At 39.6% G+C, this 14,216-nt stretch overlaps 1 protein-coding gene and 1 pseudogene across 1 annotated transcript in view; both read left to right on the top strand.

The window, feature by feature from the left end:
- MDGA2 (MAM domain containing glycosylphosphatidylinositol anchor 2) overlaps positions 1 to 14,216 on the top strand; it is a 917,184-nt gene that overhangs the window by 753,029 nt on the left and 149,939 nt on the right. The gene's annotated exons all lie outside the window — the stretch shown is intronic.
- On the top strand, positions 3,860 to 8,066 carry LOC109564154 (14-3-3 protein epsilon pseudogene; annotated as a pseudogene).

Here is a 14,216-nt window from a genome sequence, read left to right as displayed (position 1 = left end):
GCTTTTGAACTTTGGTGTTTGAGAAGACTCTTGAGTTCCCTTGGACAGCAAGTAGATCAAACCAGTGAATCCTAAAGGAAATCATGCCAGAATATTCAATGGAAGGACTGATGTTGAAGCTGAAACTCCAATACTTTGGCCCCCTATGGAAAGAACTGACTCATTGGAAAAGACCCTGATACTGGGAAAGATTGAAGGTGGGAGGAGAAGGGATGACAGAGGATAAGATGGTTGGATGGCATCACCGATGTGATGAACATGAGTTTGAGTACGCTCTGGGAATTGGTGGTGGACAGGGAAGCCTGGCGTGCTGCAGCCCATGGGGTTGCAAAGAGTCAGACATGATGGGGACTGAACAGCAACAATGATGTTAAGGAAACTGAACTTCAAAAAGATGAATGAAAGTAACCTGTTTATGTCCATTGAGAGACACTAAACATTTGAACCTAGGCTAATTTACCTTTAAGACAGCCATTTCGATCTGACCATGTGATACATTGAAGCTTTATGTTACTAAACATATATATGTTCAAAATACCCATATTTTATTTTTATCAACCATGCCCGAACTTATAAGATTCTTAGATAATGTTGGGTGAGAGATGATATAAGATATATTAAAAAATGAATAAAAATGACTCCTACTAACATGGAATTTATAGTATCGGTGTAAAGATAATATTGTGATATAGGTAAGTATACACAATTTAATATAATCAATGTGCAAATTCTTAAAAGGAAATAACTAATTGCTGTACATTGATGGGATATATAGCTATATAAAATTGTTGTTCTTCATGCCTGGAACCAACCTCCTAAAAGTTTTAGAATTTCCTGAGTGAAAGGATCACCCTTTATTACTAATAACAAGCTCTTTCCAACCATCCTGAATTCACGCTAGTCAGGTGAATCTTGGCTGATCACTAGCTATCTTCAGGATGTGAGCTGGTCTCCAGAAAGGCCACGCCATTGTTGGAAAATTGGAACTTTTAGTCGCATTCCTTGACTTTCAGGGAGAAAAGATAAGAGATCCAAAACAGTGTTCACACACCAATGCAATTAATTTAATCATTAATTGGTTGCTAATCAATAATTTTTGTCACTAGATATAAAACTAGGTGGGGTTTCTCAGGTGGCACTAATTGTGAAGAACCTGCCTGCCAATGCAGGAGGTATAAGAGATATGGGTTTGATCCCTGGGTCAAGAAGATCCCCTGGGTCTTGGGTAACCCACTACAGTATTCTTGCCTGGGGAATTTCAAGGACACAGGAGCCTAGCAGGCTACAGTCCACAGGTCAGAAAAGAGTTGGACATGACTGAAGTGACTGAGCACACAAATATAATACTAGGTACTCGATGGATTCAGTGGGGTGATGCAATGACTGGGAATTTGTAAGTTTCTTTATAATAAAGCTAACACAGGGGGAAAATACAATGGATGATAACACTGTATTATTCACAGGAGGAGAGATGCTTCACTTACTGTTAACCAAGGGTAGACTTTCTCAAGGTAAAAAATCTAAAACATGAGACTTAGAAATAGTAAAAGAAAGAGTAAAAGGAAAAAATAAGGAAAAGAACAAATTAGGAAGAAAGAACATCAGAGGTTTGTTGTCCAGAAGGGTTTGTCATACAGAAGCAGGAAGAAAACCTATAATTTTGAAGCACAATGTTCAAGGTGAGAGTAGATGGGTATATGGCCAGACCCAGAAATTGTAGGACCTGGTAGGCCTGGTTAACAAGCAGGGTTGAGTCCATAAAATGTTCTAAGAAGGCGAATAAAGGAGGTGATTTCTTTTTTAAAAGAATGTCTGGCCAATCTCAGAAGGTAGAAAGAAGGTCAAAAGAAGAAGCGTGTTGGCCTGGTTGAAGACTGTTGCAGGACATTTGTGGTGGCTCAGATAGTGAAGAATCCACCTACCAGTGCAAGAGGCCAGGATTTGACCTCTGGGTTGGGAAGGTCCACTGGAGAAAGGAATGGCTACCTACTCCAGTGTTCTTGGCATGGACAGACAAGCCTGGTGGGCTATAGTTCATGGAGTCACAAATAGTTGGACATGATCGAGCAATTAACACACACATGGGAAAGGTAACAGTGGTGGTAGTGAAGACTGAGAGAAATGTACAAACTCCTAATGTATTTTGAAGGTAGAAACATTGTAAGTAAACATCTTTTATAATCACAGACAACATTTTTGAACAAATAGCTGTCATTAATGACCTCTACTATTTAACCATCCTCACACATGCCAAAACCCTGTAAACCAGACTATAAATACTTCACAGAAAGTGCTTTCACTATAATCATTATTATATTGAATTTGCCAAAAACAGTACATATTTTCAGTATTAATTCCTCACTTGCTAGGATTTGGCGCATTTGACTACTTCCTGCTCTTAGAAACATACGACTACTTTAATATTTGTAACACAACTCTCTGGATCCACATATATCTATGCTGCTGCTGCTAAGTCTATTCAGTCATGTCCGACTCTTTGCGACCCCATAGACGGCAGCCCACCAGGCTCCTCCATCCCTGGGATTCTCCAGGCAAGAACACTGGAGTGGGTTGCCATTTCCTTCTCCAATGCATGAAAGTGAAAAGTGAAAGTGAAGTTGCTCAGTCGTATCCGACTTTTAGCGACCCCGTTGACTGCAGCCTACCAGGCTCCTCCATCCATGGGATTTTCCAGGCAAGAGTACTGGAGTGGGGTGCCATTGCCTTCTCCAATATCTATGCTAGTTTATGTTTATTTTCTTTTAGGAACTTTTATTTTCCTCAAACTCTGTGGTTATATTCAAGAGTAAATTCAAATTTGACATTCTCTATGCCTTTACTATGGGATTCCCAGGTGGTACAGTGGTAAAGAATCAACCTGCCTATATTGGAGACACGTGAGACACAGGTTCGATCCCTGGGTCAGGAAGATCCTCTGGAGTAAGAAATGCAACCCACTGCAGTATTCTTGTGTTATATATAAAACTTATTGGAGTATTCAAACTCGAATGTACAGAGGAGTTTGGCAGGCTACAGTCTATGGAGTCACAGAGTTGGACACGACTAAGAAACTGAACACACACAGACACACAATGCCTTTGTTTATACTTACCTTGAGGTATCTTAACAACACTATATCCTGCAGTCACTGCTCCATTCTGAAGTTTAGATCCATGGGCTTCCCAGTTGGCTCAGTGGATAAAGAATCTGCCTACCAATGTGGGAGGTGCAAGAGACGTGGGTTTGATCCCTGAGTCAGGAAGATCCCCTGGAGGAGGAAATAACCACCCACTCCAGTATTGTTGACTCAAATATCCCATGGACACACGAGCCTGGTGGGCTTCACAAGACTGCATGACTGAGCATGCACACATATTCTTCTTGGCAATATGAGGCATGCATTTCTGAGCATAAAATAGCCAAAATACTCCACAAACCCTTTCAATGCTAACAACTGAAAATGCTAGGAAATATTCTTAAAATATTATGAAAGCATTGAAGTGGTAAAATATTATGAAAGCATTAAAGTGGTTGTTAAAAATGCCATGCCAAGTTTATGTGAATAAAGTACAGTGAGACTACTTTTGTCCTGCGGGCATTTGCTGATACGGGCAAATTTGAACTTCAGTTTTGATGGCATCTTGGGGCAAGAGGAGTAGAATTCCAAACCCAGGTGTTGCCTGGGAAAGTGTCTATCAATAGAAGTTGGAACTCAAAGGACTGTTCCAGAGAATAGCAAGGAGAGATAAGAAAACCTACTTACATGAACAATGCAAAGATACCGAGGAAAACATTAGAATAGGAAAGACTAGAGATCTCTTCAAGAAAATGGAGATATCAAGGGAATATTGAAGCAAGGATGGGCACAATAAAGTACAGGAACAGTGAGGACCTAACAGAAGCAGAAGCTATTAAGAAGAGGTGGCAAGAATGCACAGAAGAACTATACGAAAAAGTCTTAATGACCAGGATAACCACTATAGTGTGGTCACTCACCTAGAGTCAAGACATCCTGGAGTGTGAAGTTAAGTGGGCCTTAGGAAGCATTACTGCGAACAAAGCTAGTGGAGGTGATGTAATTGCAGCTGAGTTGTTTCAGATCCTAAAAGATGATGTTGTTAAAGTGCTACACTCAATATGCCAGCAAATTTGGAAAACTCAACAGTGGCCACAGGACTGGAAAAGATCAATTTTCATTCCAGTCCCAGAGAAGGGACACACCAAAGAATGCTCAAACTACCCTACAATTGTGCTCATTTCACATGTAGCAGAATAATGCTCAAAATCCTTCAATCTAGGTTTCAGCAGTATGTGAACCGAGAACTTCCAGATGTACAAGCTGGATATCAAAGAGAAGAACCAGAGATCAAATTGCCAATATTTGCTGGATCATAAGAAAGCAAGGGAGTTCCGGAAGAACATCTGCTTCATTGACTGAAGTAAAACCTTTGTGTGGATCACAACCAACTGTGGAAAATTCTTAAAGAGATGGGAATACCAGACCACTTTACGTATCTCCTGAGAAATGTGTTTCCAGGTCAAGAAGCAACAGTTAGAACTTAACATGGAACAACAGACTGGTTCAAAATTGAGAAAGGAGTATGACAAGGTTATATATTGTCACCCTGCTTATTTAACTTATATGCAGAGTATACCATGTGAAGTACCATGCTGGATGAATCACAAACTGGAATCAAGATTACTGGGAGAAAGATCAACAACCTCAGACATGCAGAAGATACCACTCTAATGCAGAAAGTGAAGAGGAACTAAAGAGCCTCTTGATGAGGATGAAAGAGAATGAAAAAGATGTCTTCAAATTCAACATTAAAAAAGTAAGGTTATGGCATCTGGTTCCATCACTACATGGCAAATAAAAGAGGAAAAAATGGAAGCCATGAAATGGCTTTTAAGACACTTGCACCTTGAAAGGAAAGCTATGACAAACATAGATGGTATATTAAAAAGCAGAGACATCACTTTGCTGACAAAGGTTCACACTGTCAAAACTATGGTTTTTCCAGTAGTCATGTATGGATGTGAGAGTTGGACCAGTAAGGATGAGGGCCAAAAATTTGATGCTTTGAAATCGTGGTGCCAGAGAAGACTTCTGAGAATTGCTTGTATAGTAAGGAAGTCAAATCAGTCAACCCAAAGAAAATCAACCCTAAATATTCATTCAAACAACTGATACTGAAGCTGATGCTCCAATACTTTAGCCACTTAATGGGAAGAGCTGACTCATTGGAAAAGACCCTGATGCTGGAAAAGATTGAAGGTGAAGGGAGTGGCAGAGGATGAGATAGTCAGATAGCAACTCCAAATCAATGGACATGAATTTGAGCAAACTCTGGGGAATAGTGGAAGACAGAGGAGCCTGACATGTTGCAGTCCATATGGTCACAAAGAGTGTCACACAACTTAGTCACTGAACAACAATGAGATATTGATGCTAAGAGCTGCCTGTGGACATGGATCTCTAGAGGATGAAGCCATCCTCTTTGGCATGAAATATTCTCATAAATAATTTTAAAGGACAATGAGTAGCACAGAGTTAAAATTAACAAAGAATACACAGAAACCAGGTGCCCTGAGAGAAAGTTAAGAGAAAATCTGTCTCAACACTGTAATTAGAATTAGCAGTTTAAAACAATTACTTTGTTTAAAGAAATAAAAGGCAAGTCTTACTACCTTTGCAGGTAATGAAAATGTACTAAAACATTGGTATAAAAGCATACTAAAGAACTACACATAACATCTATAAATGAAAATTGATAATTAGTTATTCATAACTAATAACTGATGTAATAACATGATGGATGAGTTTAGCCAATTAAGCAGAGCTGAAAAAAAAAATCAGTGAATGAATTAGCTCAGAGAATTTATTCATAATGCAATGCAGAAACCTCAAATGGAATATTTGGAATAGAGATTGAGAGACATGGAAGACAGAATAAAAATGATCTTCAAGTGAGAGTAAAAAGAAAAACATACAGGGGTTATTTGAAGAGCTTATGATGGGAATTTTCCAAAAGTTTCCTAGATGAAAGACATCAAACATAAATCAAGAGATTTAAGAAGCCCAATATATCCAAACTAAACATAGAAAGGAGCCTAAACCTAGAAACATTTTACTGAAGCTGTAGAACCTCAAAAACAAAAAAGATTTTGAAAGTAGCTGGAGGAAGAAAAAGACATTCATTTCACTTCATTTCATTTATTTCAAAGTGTGAGACATTGAGCTTACTTCTTTACAGCAATAATGGCCTTCTGAAGACAGTGGAATTATATCCTGATGTGCTGAAAAAAAAAAATAACTGCCAACATGTAATCCTATATACAAGGAAAATGTCTTTTAAGAATGAAATTAAAAATAAATTTTTAGAAAATAAAGATCAGAAAGTTCACTAAAGATAATTCTATATGATATACTGTAGGCGAAAGGAAAGTGATCATAGATTTGGAAGGTCTATAATGAAAGAAGGAATTAAGTGCAAATAAGGCTTCCCTGATAGCTCAGTTGGTAAAGAATCAGCCTGTAGTGCAGGAGACCCCAGTTGGATTCCTGGGCCGGGAATATCCCCTGGAGAACGGATGGGCTACCCACTCAAGTATTCCTGGGCTTCCCTTATGGCTCAGCTGGTAAAGAAACCACCTGCATTTAGGAGACCTAGGTTCGATCCTTGGGTTGGGAAGATCCCCTGGAGAAGGGAAAGGCTACCCACTGCAATATTCTGGCCTGGAGAATTCCACAGACTGTATAGTCCATGGAGTCGCAAAGAGTTGGACAGACTGAGCGATTTTCACTTAACTTATCTTACTATAAGCTAGCGTATATATGGGTAATTTAAAAAATAGTACAGGTTTAAGGTTATGATAATATTCAATAGTTGTAAAATAAAGACTCAGTAACATATGTCAGAATCGGATTTAAAGGAGCAACATGTTCTAAGATTCTTATTTTAAGAGGATGGTAAAGATATTAATTGATATTTTTAGATAAATACGTATGTTGCGTGCTTTAAGACAATCAACAAAATAATAGAAACTGTTAAAGTCCCAATGAATATCTGGAAAAGGGTTACAATAATGATATAGTCCATTAATATGAAAAAGACAAAGAAAGGAAACACAAAAAGAGAAATTATGAAATGAAAAGGAACACTTATACCCAAATATGTCAATATACTAAATGAATAAAGTGAAGTGTTCTGGGTAAAATAAAAATATTATCAGACTTTTTTGAAAAAAAAAAAAAAAAAAGAATATAACTGTGTGCTGTTTAAAAGAAGTGCTTGATTTTTGCTTCCTGGACGTCAAGTGAGAGACTGAAAGTCCCAGACGCTATCGCCCTACACTTCCTTCCATCACGCAAAACCTGCCTGACCCACTGCTGTTATGGGTGATGGGAGGATCTGGTGTACCAGGCGGAGCTGGCCCAGCCAGCGGAGCGATAGGACGAAACGGTGGACTCCATGAAGAAAAAAGCAGGATTGAATGTGGACTTGACAGTTGAATAAAGAAATCTCTCATCTGTTGCATGTGAAAATGCTACTGGAGCTAAGAGAGCTTCCTGGAGAACAATCAGCAGCACTGAACAGAAAAAAGAAAATGAGGGAGGTGAAGGCAAACTCAAAATGATTAGGGAATATTGGCAAATGGTTGGGGCTAAACTAATCTGTTGTGACATTCTGGATGTACTGAACAAACCCCTCATTCCAGCAGCTAACACTGGCAAGTCCAAGATTTCCTATTATAAAATGAAAGGGGACTACCACAGGTATCTGGCTGAATTTGCCTCTGGAAATGAGAAGAAGGAGGCTACGGAGAACAACTTAGTGGCTTTAAAGCTCCTAGTGATATTGCAGTAACAGAACTTCCACTGACACATCCCAATTGCTTAGGTCTTGCTCTCAATTTCTCTGTATTCTACTATGAAATTCTTAATTCCCTCAAACCGAGCCTGCAGGTTGGCAAAAGCAGCTTTTGATGACGCAGTTGAAGAACTGGATACGTTGAGTGAATAAAACTATAAAAATTACATTTACCATGCAATTATTATTAAATACAGAGAAGCTGATGGCACCCCACTCCAGTATTCTTGCCTGGAAAATCCCATGGACGGAGGAGCCTGGTAGGCTGCAGTCCATGGGGTTTCGAAGTCGGACACAACTGAGTGACCTCACTTTCACTTTTCACTTTCATGCATTGGAGAAGGAAATGGTAACCCACTCCAGTGTTCTTGCCTGGAGGATCCCAGGGACGGGGGAGTCTGGTGGGCTGCCATCTATGGGGTCGCACAGAGTCAGACACGACTGAAGCGACTTAGCAGTAGCAGTAGCAGTATTATATAATAATCTGGCACTGTGGACTTCAGACATCAGGGTGATGGTGAAGAGCAGAATAAAGAAGTGCTGCAGGATGTGTAAGATGAAAATCTGTGAGACATAAAAGGCAACAAGAGAAATCTGAACACTCCACACTCCCCATCCCACCCTTCTAGGAAATCCACCAATGGTCACTGAGAACCACCAAATCTGACTTTTTACCTTCAGTCTCAGAATTTAGGCTCCTGCCTTATTTGGTTTGTTGTTGTTTTTAAACGATTTTCATAAGTTCTTACAGGCAAGAGTGAATTTCTGTGGATTTCACTGGTCCCAAGCATTAGGTTCTTTAAAACACTAACAAGAATGCATAAGGGCCTTTTCAGCATTACTGTATTGTCTCCTGCCAGATATGGCAACAGAGCCATTAGAAATGAAAGTTACATTTGAAAACCATTAGACTTTCAGGTGATGCAATCATGTACTGCTGCTACTGCTAAGTCACTTCAGTCGTGTCCAACTCTGTGCAACCCCATAGACAGCAGCCCACCAGGCTTCCCCGTCCCTGGGGTTCTCCAGGCAAGAACACTGGAGTGGGTTGCCATTTCCTTCTCCAATGCATGAAAGTGAAAAGTGAAAGTGAAGTCACTCAGTCGTATCTGACCCTCAGCGACCCCATGGACTGCAGCCTTCCAGGCTCCTCCATCCATGGGATTTTCCAGGCAAGAGTACTGGAGTGAGGTGCCATTGCCTTCTCCAGAGACAGGTAAATCACACTGAAGAGATGTGTGTGGTATCATTTTCCCTTTTTCTGGTTATTCAAGTAGAACTTTATGCCAGTGTTTAAAATTAATTGGATGTTAGCTGGAGGTGATTAAAGGTTGTTTGGGGGATTGTTGTAATGGTTTTGCTATAAAAAAGGGTTTCAAACGCTGCTGAAATATTGCTAAAAAGTATGGTTCTAATAACAAGTCAACAATCCATGGCTGCTCATCCTTGCCTAATTTTACTCTCCCTTCGAAGCAAGTTATCATTAAAGGTAGTATGAAAAAGTCTGCATCCATGTTCAGTTCTTTCTTTCTTCTCCTACCCTCTTAATCCAGCACTACCCCTCCTCCTTTGCTAACTCAACCTCTTGTTCAATATGTGTAACTTGTAGGGAATTTGTACTACTAGATATATGTCTGACTGGAGCCACAACTACAGAATTTGTATTGTTTTTACTGATACACAGCATGGATTAACATTAAATTTAAAACAAACCTGAATTTAAATGCCAAACATTATCGCAACTCCAACCTTTATCCTTCTAAGATAAAATCTCTACTCTAAACATACAATAAATAAATATAAAAATATAAGAGGTCCTTGTAAAATATAAGGTTACTGAAAGTGCGAAATTGTTTTAAGGGACCAGATCTGATAGACAGAGTGCCTGATGAACTATGGATAGGAAGTTCATGAGATTCTACAGGAGACAGAAATCAAGACCATCCTCAGGAAAAAAAAAATGCAAAAAAAACCAAAAAACAAAATGGCTGTCTGAGGAGGCCTTACAAGTAGCTGTAAAAAGAAGAGGAGCCAAAAGCAATGGAGAAAAGGAAAGATATACCCATTTGAATACAGAGTTCCAAAGAAAAGCAAGGAGACATAAGAAAGCCTTCCTCAGTGATCAGTGCAAAGAAATAGAGGAAAACAATAGAATAGGAAAGACTAGAGATCTCTTTAAGAAAATTAGAGATACAAAAGGAATATTTCACGCAAAAATGAGCTTGATAAAGGACAGAAATGGTATGGACCTAACAGAAGCAGAAGATATTAAGAAGAGGGGGCAAGAATACACACAAGAACTATAAAAAAATATCTTCACCACCCAGATAATCACGATGGTGCAATCACTCACCTAGAGCCAGACATCCTGGAATGTGAAGTCAGGTGGGCCCTCGGAAGCATCATTATGAACAAAGCTAGTGGAGTTGATGGAATTCCAGTTGAGCCATTTCAAATCCTGAAAGATGATGCTGTGAAAGTGCTGCTCTCAATATGCCAGCAACTTTGGAAAACTCAGCAGTGGCCACAGGACTGGAAAAGGTCAGTTTTCATTCCAATCCCAAAGAAAGGCAATGTCAAGGAATTCTCAAACTACTGCACAATTACACTCATCTCACATGCTAGTAAAGTAATGCTCAAAATTCTCCAAGCCAGGCTTCAACAATACGTGAACCGTGAACTTCCAGATGTTCAAGCTGGTTTTAGAAAAGGCAGAGGAACCAGAGATCAAATTGCCAACATCTTCTGGATCATCAAAAAAGCAAGAGAGTTCCAGAAAAACATCTATTTCTGTTTTATGGATGATGCCAAAAGACTTTGACTGTGTGGATCACAATAAACTGTGGAAAATTCTGAAAGAGATGGGAATACCAGACCACCTGACCTGCCTCTTGAGAAACCTGTATGCAGGTCAGGAAGCAAAAGTTAGAACTGGACATGGAACAACAGACTGGTTCCAAATAGGAAAAGGAGTATGTCAAGACTGTATATGTCACCTTGCTTATTTAACTTATATTCAGAGTACATCATGAGAAAAACTGGGCTGGATGAAGCACAAGCTGGAATCAAGATTGCTGGGGAAAATATCAATAACCTCAGATATGCAGATGACATCACCCTTATAGCAGAAAGTGAGGAAGAACTAAAGAGCCTCTTAATGAAAGTGAAAGAGGAGAGTGAAAGAGGTGGCTTAAAGCTCAACATTCAGAAACTAAGATCATGGCATCCAGTCCCATCACTTCATGGGAAATAGATGGGGAAACAGTGGAAACAGTGTCAGACTTTATTTTCTGGGGCTCCAAAATCACTGCAGATGGTGACCGCAGCCATAAAATTAAAAGACCCTTACTCCTTGGAAGGAAAGTTATAACCAACATAGACAGCATATTAAAAAGCAGAGACATTACTTTGCCAACAAAGGTCCATCTAGTCAAGGCTATGGTTTTTCCAGTGGTCATGTATGGATGTGAGAGTTGGACTATAAATAAAGCTGAGCGCCAAAGAATTGATGCTTCTCAACTGTGGTGTTGGAGAAGACTCTTGAGAGTCCCTTGGACTGCAAGGAGATTCAACCAGTCCATCCTGAAGGTGATCAGTCCCAAGTGTTCATAGGACAGACTGATGTTGAAGCTGAAACTTCAATACTTTGGCCACTTGCTGCAAAGAACTGACTCATTTGAAAAGCCCCTTATGTTGAGAAAGTTTTGAACATGGGAGAGGAAAGGGATGACAGAGGATGAGATGGTTGGATGGCATCACCAATCAATGGACGTGAGTTTGGGTAAACTCTGGAAGTTGGTGATAGACAGGGAGGCCTGGCATGCTGCAGTCCATGGGGTTGCAAAGAGTCAGACATGACTGTTACTGAACTGACCTGAACTGAACCAAAGTATAAATGGATGGGGAAAACATAATATGTAAATATCAACTGAATGAATGCCAAAGTAACTTTATATAAATAGAAGACAGAGTTTTAAATGGTAAGATATTAATAAAGATAAAAGATTATATTTCATGATGATAAAAGCTTCAAATAATCAATAACAAAAAGCAGTTTTAAATTTGTATGTAGAATATTTGTAAACTTGTATGTAGCATCATTTGTAATAGCATCAAATATGTAAAGCACAAAGGAAACAGAGTTACATGAAGAAAAATTTTAAAAGCTACATCCGTTTAGAAATGTTTGACACTTCTAAGTTAATCCAAGCAGAATAAATGGGTGGGGGAAAAAAAAAACCACAGAAAATGTAACAACTGTACGAGTGATATGGATGGAATTGTTATCAGACTTAACCCAATAGATTCTCATCACATCCCAAACAACAGACTACTCTCCTTTGCAAGCACACACAGGACAATAATTAAAAATATACTTGACAATAAAACATTTTTAGCAAATTTCAGAAATTTGAAAACATACGAATTTTTTTCTCTTAATACGATTCATTTAAGAACAAAAACAGGGAGAAAATAAAACATAAGTATGTGTTCATAAAGGGGGGCTTCCCAGGTGGTGATAGTGGTAAAGAACCCACCTGCCAATGGAGGAGACAAGCAAAACGTGTTCGATCTCTGGGTCTGAAAGATTCCCTGGAGGAGAAAATGGCAAACCATTCCAGTATTCTTGCCCAAAGACCCCCATGGACAGAGGAGCCTGGCTGGTTAGAGTCCACTGGGGTCACACAAAGTCAGACATGGCTGAGCAACTGAGCACACATATGTTTGAAAATAAAGAAGCACTTGCCTATAAATGCAAAGAAATAGAGGAAAACAATAGAATGGGAAAGACTAGAGATCTCTTCGAGAAAATTAGAGATACCAAGGAAACATTTCATGCAAAGATGGGCTCTATAAAGGACAGAAATGGTATGGACCTAACAGAAGCAGAAGATATTAAGAAGAGCGGGCAAGAATACACACCAGAACTATACAAAAAAGATCTTCACCACCCAGATAATCACAATGATGTGATCACTCACCTAGAGCCAGACATCCTGGAATGTGAAGTCAAGTGGGCCTTAGGAAGCATCACTACGAATAAAGCTAGTGGAAATAATGGAATTCCAGTTGAGCTATTTCCAATTCTGAAAGACGATGCTGTGAAAGGGCTGCACTCAATACACCAGCAACTTTGGAAAACTCAGCAGTGGCCACAGGACTGGAAAAGATCAGTTTTCATTCCAACCCCAAAGAAAGGCAATGCCAAGGAATGCTCAAACTACTGCACAATTGCACTCATCTCACACACTAGCAAAGTAATGCTTAAAATTCTCCAAGCCAGGCTTCAACAATACGTGAACCGTGAACTTACAGATATTCAAGTTGGTTTTCGAAAAGGCAGAGGAAACAGAGATCAAATTGCCAACATTCGCTGGATCATCAATAAAGCAAGAGAGTTCCATAAAAACATCTATTTCTTCTTTATTGACTCTGCCAAAGCCTTTGACTGTGTGGATCACAATAAACTGTGGAAATGTCTGAAAAAGATGGGAATACCAGACCACCTGACCTGCCTCTTGAGAAACCTGTATGCAGGTCAGGAAGCAACAGTTACAACTGGACATGGAACAACAGGCTGGTTCAAAATAGGAAAAGGAGTATGTCAAGGCTGTATATTGTCACCCTGCTTATTTAACTTATATGCAGAGTATATCATGAGAAATGCTGGGCTGGATGAAGCACAGGCTGGAATCAAGATTGCCGGGAGAAATATTGATAACCTCATTTATGCAGTTGACACCACCCTTATGGAAGAAAGTGAAGAACTAAAGAGCCTCTTGATGAAAGTGAAAGAGGAGAATGAAAGAGTTGCCTTAAAGCTCAACATTCAGAAAACTAATATCATGGCATCCAGTCCCATCACTTCATGGGAAATAGATGGGGAAACAGTGGAAACAGTGGCTGATTTTATTTTGGGGGGCTCCAAAATCACTGCAGATGGTGACTGCAGCCATGAAATTAAAAGATGCTTACTCCTTGGAAGGAAAGTTATGACCAACATAGACAGCATATTAAAAAGCACAGATACTACTTTGCCAACAAAGGTCCATCTAGTCAAGGCTATGGTTTTTCAGTGGTCATGTATAGATGTGAGAGTTGGACTATAAAGAAAGCTGAGCACCGAAGAATTGATGCTTTTGAACTGTGGTGTTGGAGAAGACTCTTGAGATTCCCTTGGACTGCAAGGAGATACAACCAGTCCATCCTAAAGGAGATCAGTTCTGGGTGTTCATTGGAAGGACTGATCCTGAAGCTGAAACTGCAGTCCTTTGGCCACCTAATGCAAAGAGCCGACTCATTTGAAAAGACCCTGATGCTGGGAAAGATTGAGGGCAGGAG

The sequence above is a fragment of the Bos indicus genome, chromosome 10 (assembly GCF_029378745.1).
Source record: "Bos indicus isolate NIAB-ARS_2022 breed Sahiwal x Tharparkar chromosome 10, NIAB-ARS_B.indTharparkar_mat_pri_1.0, whole genome shotgun sequence".
NCBI classification, from domain to species: domain Eukaryota; kingdom Metazoa; phylum Chordata; class Mammalia; order Artiodactyla; family Bovidae; genus Bos; species Bos indicus.
Note: the sequence above shows the minus strand (reverse complement) of the source record. Positions and strands in the feature narration are given on the sequence as shown.